Here is a 10,864-nt window from a genome sequence, read left to right as displayed (position 1 = left end):
TCAAACCCTTGGGCAGGAATAGAGTTCTCTTTCTCACAGATTAGTCTCTACCAATTTCGTATTTAGAAATGTGATCTTTTGAGACCAGTGTGTGTCTGTTATGCTCTGGATCCACAGTGACTGAATACCTATTTCTTTTTTGAAACCATTAAGACTGGTGGTTACTTCCCCCAAAGGTGGGACATGTCTGAAGGCAATTAAGGGGAGGCTTTTGTTGTGAAGCCTTCTGGAAAAGGGGCAGCTGTGGCTCCATCAAAGCTTTCCAGCCTGGTAATGAAACCAAACTCACTCCCCTTCTTGTGACTGCTCTTAGAAGCTTGGAAACAATAACTGTGCTGGTGCAGGCTCGGAATACATTGAAATAGGCCTGTCAAGTGTCAGTTTATACAGGAGGTGATGGAGTATGCGCTGACATCATGTAATCAAAAGGAAAAAATTACACCGTGTGTCTTGCCTGGGAAAAATAGACTGCAACGTAGCAAGTTGTATTTCATGCTCCCTGCCCAGAGCCACAATTCCTTCCTTTATTTACTCATAGAGCGCCTATTTAACTACATGGTGGTGGTTTACAAATAATCAAAGTGTGGGGCTGTTTCACGCGTTTTTAAAGACATCAGCTCTGGTGGATCAGATAAAATCCAACCCACCTCAGCAGGAACTAACTTGTTTAAGAAAACCAGCTGTCAACAGGAAAGAGAAACTCAGAGGGCTCACCAAGTTAATCATGCTTTTGACAGACCCTGAGAAATTCGCTGCTTGATTTTTTAGTGACATGTTGGGCAAATGCAGAAAGGCAGCGCCTTCCATCAACTGGGAATCAATTATGAAGTTGATTGGGGTGATTGTTTTTCAAATTACTCAAACAGATCGAGGTTCAGGGAATGGCAGAAAATTTAAGGTCTTCCCAGAGGAGCACGTGGTGTAGAGAAAAGGGAAAGGGAGTTTAGAGCAGGCACGAAGGGCTGGGAAAACCTAGATTCTCTCCCTCTGACTCTGGGCTGAACAGCGTCCCCACCTCACCTGTCTCTCTGAAGACGTTCATCTTCTGGTGGCTACCATTGAGTTTTCTCCTCGGGGGTTACCTGGCAGGATCACAGGCAAAACTCTTAGAGAAATCCCCTCTCTTCCTTTGCCCTACCCTGGGACTTCCAGCCTCTCCTGGAAAAACCTTTTCTGAATTATTATTAATTTCAGAAGTGCAATGCAAATGCCAAATACATACAACATGGGATGGTGCTGATATTGTTTCTAATCATTTTTCACCCGTCTTGAAATTTACAAGGTCTTTGTTTTGTAAGTCCCCAATATTATCAGCTTGGTGTTAGATTGCCTAAGAATCAGCATTGTCCTGGAAGGAATTTTGAAAGCAAACCCCCTTGGTCAGCACCAAGGGGTGTTTTTATATCATAGATATATTTTATTAATAGTTTAATTGTGAAATATAACATACCTACCAAAAATGGGTAAGATAATGCTATAGACATTTTCTTAGGTAATTCAGAAAGCTCTCTGGCAAGAAGGTTCGATAGAGTCGTAACACATGTACCAACGAAGAGCTATTTTGTATTTTGTTTTATTCAGTGGAGGGGAAGGTTGGTAGAAAGAGTCCACGGAAAGATATAATTTTGACTTTTATGATCTGCTCTGTGAGTGAATATCAAGCATGGTATTTCCCAAATTTGTTAGATGTTGCTCAGTAAATCAGGATTGGCTGGATTTTCATCTAGGAAGGGAACTAGACCAAAGTCACAGCCAAACACAGCAACAGGACAGGCTATCTCTCACTGCACAGTCCTCATGTGGAAAACCAACTTGAACAGAAGGTTTATTAAGTCAAAGAGAAGTTTCAGAAAATGATGAGAAACAAGGTGAATATGTTATGGTTCAAAGGTTTGCATTAAAAAAAGTTAAATAGGAACATTTAGTGGGATGCAATAATAGTGTGCCATTTGAGGTCATATATTTGGGGTCAGAATGCTTGATTTAGAATCCATGTCCTACCACTTTCTAGCTGCATGACGTTGGGTGACCAGTTTATTATCCAAGCCTTATTTTCCTTAGCTGTCAAATGTGGGTAGTAATACACATATTAAGAAATGTTAGAGCCCGCCCTGTGGCTTAGCGGTTGGGTGCTTGCGCTCTGCTGCTGGCTGCCCGGGTTTGGATCCTGGGCACGCACCGACGCATCGCTTCTCCGGCCATGCTGAGGCCACGTCCCACATACAGCAACTAGAAGGCTGTGCAACTATGACATACAACTATCTACTGGTGCTTCGGGGAAAAAAAAAAAAGGAGGAGGATTGGCAACAGATGTTAGCTCAGAGCCAGTCTTCCTCAGCAAAAAGAGAAGGATTAGCATGGATGTTAGCTCAGGACTGATCTTCCTCACAAAAAAAATAAATAAATAAAAGAAATGTTACATGTAGGGAGTCCCTACATGTTACATGTGTAAAGTCTTAACACAGTGGCTGGCGCATAGTAAAAACTCAATAAACGTAAGTTGCTTCTGCTGCTACTACTGTGGGGCTTCTCGGAGCCTGCAGTATGCTAATGAGCGCTATGAGTTTGTAGAAGAGGCTTGTATAGTTCAGCCTGTCCAAAATACTTAACCACCAATCCTTTTTCCATAGAACATCTGGCTGGATTCGTGTTTTTTGGCACATCACTTAGAAAATATTGTGACGGACATATCCCCGCGAGATCCTGGCTTATATTCTTTAACATTTGACAGAGAAATTCCTCTCACTTCTCTCTACTTACTCAAATCTATGCGTTCTGTTCAGCTCATCTCCAGTCCTTTCTCCAAGAGTCTACCCTCACCTCCCCCACCAGCACTCAACTCCTTTCTCTTAATTCAGGTGGCCCAGGTCACTTGCATGGTATTGTTGCTTGGACTTTTGGTCTTGGTATCTTCGTCACAGTTTTGATAGATTTCTTATCACACTCAACTTGTCTTCTTTGATTTTATTTTACATAGTAAGTCCTCAACTTAGCAACCTGTCATTCACCATTAGATCTCCTGTGCTCACTCAAGACCTATCAGCATGGGTTCGGTAAACAGTTGAAGCCTCGAACTGGAGCTTGATTCCCCCTGCAGGTAAGTGTGGAGCCTCACTCATCACCCTCCCCAACTTGTTCCGGAGCCAGTGTTGTTAGTCCAGCTGTGTTAAGTTATCCACTCCTTCTGATGTCTTTTCCTGCATCACAGGACAATATCTACTGGTTTTGCTGAGACTGTATTACCGTTTTTATTACATTTCTTTTCTCTGAAGTCAATATTTCATTCTTTGTCTTGGTAATGTATTTTTCTCTCTTTAAACAATTTTAATTTTTTTTTTTATATTACCTAGTGAGAGTTTTGTTTAACCACATCTTATTGACCATTATTTGATCTACTGTGCTTAAAAATTACGCCTGTTGGTGGAGAGCTAGTTACAAGAATAGATGTAGTATAGTTCACTGAAGATATTCAGAGCACAGGCTCTTGAATTAAGATAATCTGGCTTTAGCTCCATCGTTTACTAGCTGTGTGACCTTGGGCAAATTAATTAAACTCTCTCTACTGCAGTTTCTCCCTGTATAAAACGGGCTACCTCATAGGGTTGCTGTCACTATTAAATAAGACAATGAAATTTATCTTTCAGCACAGTGCTTTGCACCAAATAAGGCTCATAAACGTTGTCCAGAGTTGAGACACATTCTCTGCTTTCTTGAGTCTCGCCACCTAGAACAGAAGCAGAGGAACTTTTGAAGGAAGAAGACTTTGAGCAGGAATTGCTGATGTAGAAGGGAGAATTGGAAAGACTGGCTCTACTGGGGGTAGAGTGAGAGATGAGGTTGGCATAACAGATTGCAGACAAATAGTGGAGGATTTCAAATCCCAAAGTGTGGAATTTTGTCAGCAATGGGAAGTCATTGAACATTTTTAAACAAAATTGTAATGCTTTCAGCCCTGTGTTTCAGGAAGTTAACTTTGGGAATAGTAAGAAGGAGAAAACGGAACAGAGAGACAGTCAAAGCAGAGACCAATTAAGAGATTAAATTCTGCTATTCATTCTTTTTTTCTTCTGTTTCTATTTCCTCTGGCTCAGTTTCTTGTTACATAGGAGTAAGTTTTTCATGCCACTTCCATTGATAATCCTTGATGAGACTCTCCTTGGGACTTTTTAATCTTGTCTATGTGACTAGGCCTATTTGGTTCACCTGAGCTCCAGGAATGTATTCAGAAACAAAATAGATCATATATTGTATGTTTTATTTGTAAGCCCTAACTCCCATAGCTGTCAACCACTACTGTGATATTGCTTCAGAGAATCACTGTCTCTCCTTTCCTCCAATTGGTGCTACGTGGTCTCAGTTTAAAAGAACCTCACCCAGTTCCAGGGGCGAGTACTATATTTATACTCAAAAAAGAAAAAATATAATAAGAGAGATTTAGATAACTATCAGCCTCTTGATTACAATAGATGCATAACCTCAGGGAAGCAGAGCTTTAGTTCTGTTCTGGAATCCTCTGAAACAATAACCCTATTTACACCAGATGCAACTGCATGGTGCAAACTTTCATTTCAGTTAGATGCTCAGTACTGTCTACTGATGACCTTTCAGCTGTTTGCCAGTACCTTCCTATTAAACTCTCAGTCCGCTTAAAATAGAGCACCAATACCTCTGGGCACCTCACTTTTGAAAAACAAACTAAACCATCAGATAAGACCATGGGGACTTGGGCTTTATCTAATGCTACACACTCTTTTTAAAATTGATTCACTTTTCTGCCAACCCAATAAGTCCATGAAATAGTCTCGCTACTGCTACAAGAACAATTATTATTCCGCCTGAGGTGACTCATATGGTCTCAAGGCCGTGCAAACATCCATTTATACTGAGATGGATTGGAGATAAAGCAGACATGAGTTGGCACTTGAGACAGACAATGATTGTCAGACATGCCACATTGTGACAGCTGGAGAACTGCCCTGTGGCCTGATGGGAGAACACGCTTCAGTATTTCCCACAGACCAGCATGCTTGGAAATGTGCTAAATTTTGTCCAAAGACAAATATCATCAGGGTCCAAAAGGCCTTCAAATCTGAATTGTCTTAATTTTCAAACTGACAGACCTGAAGTCTGTAAGCAAACATGGAATTGCCTATGGAAACTTCCATTTACTTCTGCTGTTTCTCTCCTTATAATCTCATGCCAAGTTGTAATTAAATATAATTCAAGATAAACATAATTGCAGCTCATCCAGAAAAGATTATTTTTTGAGAGCTTCAAAATGAGAAAATGTGCATATTCCTTTATAGGTTTCATTGAAACAAAGTTGATTTAAATAAATCCACACACATATATACTACAGTGATTGGTTTATCCAAAACAAAATGTACTATTGATGCCTGTAGAAATATACATACTAATAGATTTCTCAAATCAATATTAATCTCATTAGTAATGTCATTAACTGAAGGTGGAAATACAATTTCAGTAGCCATTTTACAATTTCTATGTGAAATTCCACTTCACATTTGGCCTTATAAGGCAAAAAGAAGTCTTTTTAAGTCTAACTAGATGTGTTTGTATGGTATGGTTACAAATTAGTTTCCAATGATTCATGATGTCATCTCAGGCAAATGTGAGAGATCCCTTAGGGGCATCATAATACATTTCCTAACAGGGAAATAAGTATTAACATCTGAAGCCATAAGAACAGGGACATCTATATTTTCAAGGAAAAACTGACACAGGAAATTTCAATCCTATTACAAAAATGAGTTGCAACAAAATTACACTCCCTTCCTTTCCAGAGTCACTGAGAGATATCTACATGAGCTAACTGGATTAGCTACTCAAACCTTAAAGACAAAAGTGGATCCCTGTTCAATCAAAATGTTTATTTTGTTTATTAGTCAAACTGAACACTTCAGTGAAATAATTAATAGTGTAAATGTTTGAACTGAATTTCAATTCAATCCGAATTATCAATATTATTAGGCTTGTATTTTCACACACAAACCATAAAAATGCAGAATTGTGCTTTGTATGTAGGAGTTCAGGTACAATATCTAAGAACAAAATGACATCAAGCTAAGTCTTTGACTTTGATTTCAGCGAGTCGTACACGTCTCCCTTTGTCACAAAATGGAGAATTACAAGTGAGCTCATCACAGGTCAATACTTTCAGAGCAGCAAACACTCGTTCTGCCTGAACCATTCAGTGCCCAAATTATTTGGAGCCTTAACGTTGCCACTGAGGGTCTACTTGGGTCTTGAGAGAGGGGGCAGGCCTACCACTAGAGTGGAAATAAACCGAGTCAATTGATTCAGATTCAAGTCTTGTAAAATTTGAAAGTCTTCTGTGGTGCCTGGGAAATCTCCAGTCTGTTCTGGATTTGAGCCTTCCTAGTGTCCAAGGGACATCTGGTGACTGGGTGAGAGCCATGGGAACCTACAGCACAATGTTACTGGGAGGTACCCCAGAAAAGGCACAGTGTTTGCTTTTCATTAATCCAAACCTCAGCGACCTGCCCTCTACATTTAGCATTCAAAGCAGACCAAATTAGAATGTTCTTATGAGCAACAAGAACAGTTTTTTTTTACTGCAACTTGGATTTTGGCTTCTGCCAAGAATTAGATACCGAATTGGAATTAACCTCTCCCTTGTTCATAATCCAGGTGTATTTTGTTTCTACTACATGTGAACTACTCATTAGAGTGTGCATTCATTAGTTTAGAAATACAGATCTGACCATATAATTCTTGTTCAAACCTTCAATATTTCTCTTAATACACTTCTTTCAACAGTTCTTGGCTGCCTATTTAATATGCTTCCTAATCTGGCCTAGTCCTGCACCTTTACTATCTCCTTTCACTTTTCCCAACACACTTGATTTCTTAGCCATATCAAGTTATTTGCTGCTTCCAACCTTGACATCTTTTATGCCTTCACCGTGCTGTTCCTCTTCTTGATACGCTTTTCTGCCATTGTCCATCTTGTCACCGATGTTCACGTTCCAAAGTCTATCACAAATGTTAGCCACTTCCATACACGCTTTCTCGACTCCTTGAGACAGAATTAATGAAATCCGTAGCTTTGTTTCTCTCGTACTTTATATTTCTTCTATTGTGGTCCTTATCATACTATAACTAATGAGATAGGAGAGCTTATTGTTTCCTATGCTTGAGCTTGTATGCCCTGAGGACTGAGAACGTATTTCTGGATAGGAGCAGATCTACCTCTGAGAGGCCAGAGTGTTTGATGATCCCTTCATGTTCATGATGAGTTACGAAAATGATAGCAATGAGGTGTAGAGGAAGGCTAGGGCTGGGGATAAAGTCTTCTACAAACGAGGAGAGTGACTAGGAGGTGGATAGATGACGACAACAATTAGAGAGCAATGGTGATATATTTGCGCGATGTGAACGTCAAGAAAGCAGCGCTTTTGTCGGGAAGTTGGGGGTAGTGCTGGACAAGAAGTGGCAACAAAAATCCGGGAGGATGCTCTGACACATGAGTGAGAAAAGTAAAAGCCTCCTCCATGTGAACAGCCTTCAAAGCAGTCTCAGATGATAACTGGGGTTTAGTTAAGACAAGAGGTGAGGAGAACATTCTGAGAAAGGATGGAGGATAGAGAGGAGTCTGAATTGACCAAGGGACAATGGAAGAGTTTGAAAGGGAGGGAAAAGGAGAGGCAGTGGGTCAGAGCAGGATGCAGATGGAACCTGGGGGGGATGGATTTTGAATGGTAGACAAGAGAATGAGAGTGTGAGGCACAGTGTGTTGGTCTTGATGGTCATTGCTGTGTGCCCGAACTACTGGACCAATTACCATGGTCTCAATGCTTCTGTCTGTGATGTGGTGGCTTGCAGAACTGGGACTCTCTGAGAATTCTTGGAGTGTTGATGATTCATGTGGACTAGGACTTAATCCTGGCTCTGTTTTGGGGTGTATACAAATGCAGCAAATAAGTTTATTTCACTAGACTTCTATTTCCTTGTATACAATACAAGAAGATTAGATTCAGTAATCCTGGAGATTGATTCTAGCTATTATTCTATGAAAAGTTTTGTTTATCTTTTCAGTGAGTTTAGGCAATTCATATTTCTTGAGTTATTTTGCCAATCTAAGGAGGGCTACTTCCTACAGACTAAAAGAAGAATCTATTATTTTATACCTTCACGCAAGAAGAATTTATTGAGCACCTACTCCACATTTCACATTAATGAGTTGTAAAAGAAATGGATAAATTGTATGTTCTCTAGATCTTTCAAACTATTGGGAGAGTTGACGTATGCTCAGGAATAAATGGTGTCTGTTGATGTTATGTGCTTTCACGCAAACTCAAGATGGGACTCTCCCCCCACCCAATGTATCCTGGACCACTCCCTGGTTGGACCAATGCCTTAACATTTACCATTTTTATTTGCCCCCCCCCATATCTCATAGGGGCTAATTGGGCAGTTCATGTCCTAATGTCTCAAGTTCTTGAAGATTCTAGTGCTGGGGTCAGATTTAAAGTATCTTGGCCTCAAGATAATACAATTTTAATATCAGAGATGGAGCTGGCAAAATATGTATATGGTTCTCTTCTCTCCTTTACTTTGACTAGTTTATTTTCCCCTAAGAAAGTTCAGAAGTAAGAAGTGAGAAGATATGTCTTGGACCCTGTTCATAGGAAGAGGAAAACGTCCATGTAGCTTGGGGCTGACTGATGCTGAGAGTTGTTTCTCAGGTGATTGGGCATCTTCCCACTAGGAAATCGTAGCAGGGAAGCCTTAGACAGGGGTCAGGAAACCTTTAAGTTTTGCTCAGATATTAATTCATTACATGCCCTATGAAAAGTCACTTTTTGTCACTGGGCCTTCCTCTTTGGGAAAATGAGAGGTTTGGATTAGAGAGTCTAAATTCCCTTCCACCTTGAACATCTGTGGTTCCAAAGGTCCACCTTTGAAGTGCTGTGGTCAGTAGGAAATTGGCTATTAGGTCTTTGAATGACTTGGAATTGGATCCTTCTATTCAAATTCAAAATTGCATTTTTTTAACTGTAAAATACTGTTCGGATTGTGTTTCCGAATTATTTTTCTTCAGATGCCTAGACATATGTGTCTAGAAATGGAGAGAGGTGAGAAAAGAGGCAAGATACAGAATTTGACAAATACCAATAATTTATGTGTAGAGTTGTGTTGTTTTGTTGACAGTACCTCCTTGAGTCCCTGGAAACCTGAGAAGGAATGTATTATGTGTGTTTCAGAACTAGCTGCAGATGAATCCATGACCAGCGGGCTGTGAGGAAGTATGTGTGAGCATCTGTTATCCAGGGGTGTATAGTCCTTAGAGTGCCCTCCATCACCTTGCAGTTTGCCATATCCCACAGGCCACTAGTTGGTCATCTCTGATTAAGAAAACGCTGCCAGTGAACAAGGTTGTCTATCTGGGTCACAAAGAAAGAGGCTTGGCCACAATCTGACCATTTCTAATGAATGGTGGTTTTCATTTATTTATTTTGTAGTTTTAGCTGTTTGTACAGTTGTTTGTCTGGACCATTTTTGTGCGACTTTAGGGAAGTTATTTAATTGTTCAGAGCTTCCATGCCTTCCTCTGTTGAAGTAAGCACACCAGCTTCGCAGGGTTCTTGTGAGAATTGTTTGAGATGATGTTCATGAAAACATATTTTAAACTGTTAAACACAACGAACATGTGGGTTATTTTATCCAGTTCAACAAGTAATGGCCAATAAAGTTATTTTTCTTTCCTAAACCTCTAATAATTTTCTACACACCAGGTTTTTTTGCCATTATTTTCTTGTGAAGTAAAATCTGCTCCATCTACCTCTAGTCAGTTTGCCAATTTGGTAGCTTTGGATCAGCGTGACCAAATTTTCTGTAAATCCATTCTGAGCAGGACTCTTTGTTATTATTGGAACTCTTGATCATTAATGGGTGCTTGCAGCTGCCAAGACTTTACCACAATTGAAGAAATAACCACGGAACTCAGACTTACACCTGAATTTATTCATTTAAACCAGATCCTAAAAGTATTTGTTTTACTCATTATCCTGCCTAATTTGCCTAAAATAAATCAGGAACCAGTCAGCGCTCGAATCCTGTGGTAATTGGAGTTTTTGGGGTCAGCAATAACATTCATATGTGTTCCATCATGAGTGGAATTGCTTGCAGTTTTTGCATGCGTGTGTGCAGAAAATATGAACTAAGAGGTTCCTTTTGCCTGCAATTACAAGGATTATTATATCTATAAATGGATATAAAATGCTGCTCTCTAATAGGGATACAAGGCTATTTGTTTTCATATATCAATCTTGCCTGAAGAAAACAAGAGGGGAAATTAATTGGGTGAATATATTCCAATTTATCACCACAGAAATATGATAGTATCTTTTAAAACTAATATATGATTTTGATGCAACAATCTTAAGGGACAAGTAAGCATATAGATATAGCCCTTAGAAAAATTAATAACTATTCTGACATTAGTTGATTAATGATTATAAGAGCAAGTAAAGGAACACACTTAAGAGAGAGAACAGATTTGATTGTATTGACTTGATAACAATGGTACCCTGCCTGTTCAAAGTCTGCAGTATTTTGTTATGAATAATAGTCAGGAAACAAGATAAGAGGTAGGGATTCAAGCAAGTAAAAATTTCATTTACTCGGTACAATTTTTTAAGGTTTTGGAGGTTAGGGATCCCTCTTCTTCTCTAGGGTTGTGATCAGAGGGGGCTTCACACAAAGAATTGATAGGCAAGGGGAACCCATTCACTTTCTGCCCAATCTATACCTTGGAAGCTGGGTCTGCACTGATAGCTTCTTCTCACTCACGCACTCAGTCACCAGCAGAGATGATGGA

Source organism: Ceratotherium simum, chromosome 37 (assembly GCF_057802395.1).
Source record: "Ceratotherium simum simum isolate JZ-2026a chromosome 37, ASM5780239v1, whole genome shotgun sequence".
Classification (NCBI taxonomy): Eukaryota; Metazoa; Chordata; class Mammalia; order Perissodactyla; family Rhinocerotidae; genus Ceratotherium; species Ceratotherium simum.
The sequence above is the reverse complement of the archived record's forward strand: the minus strand, read 5'-3'. Positions refer to the sequence as shown.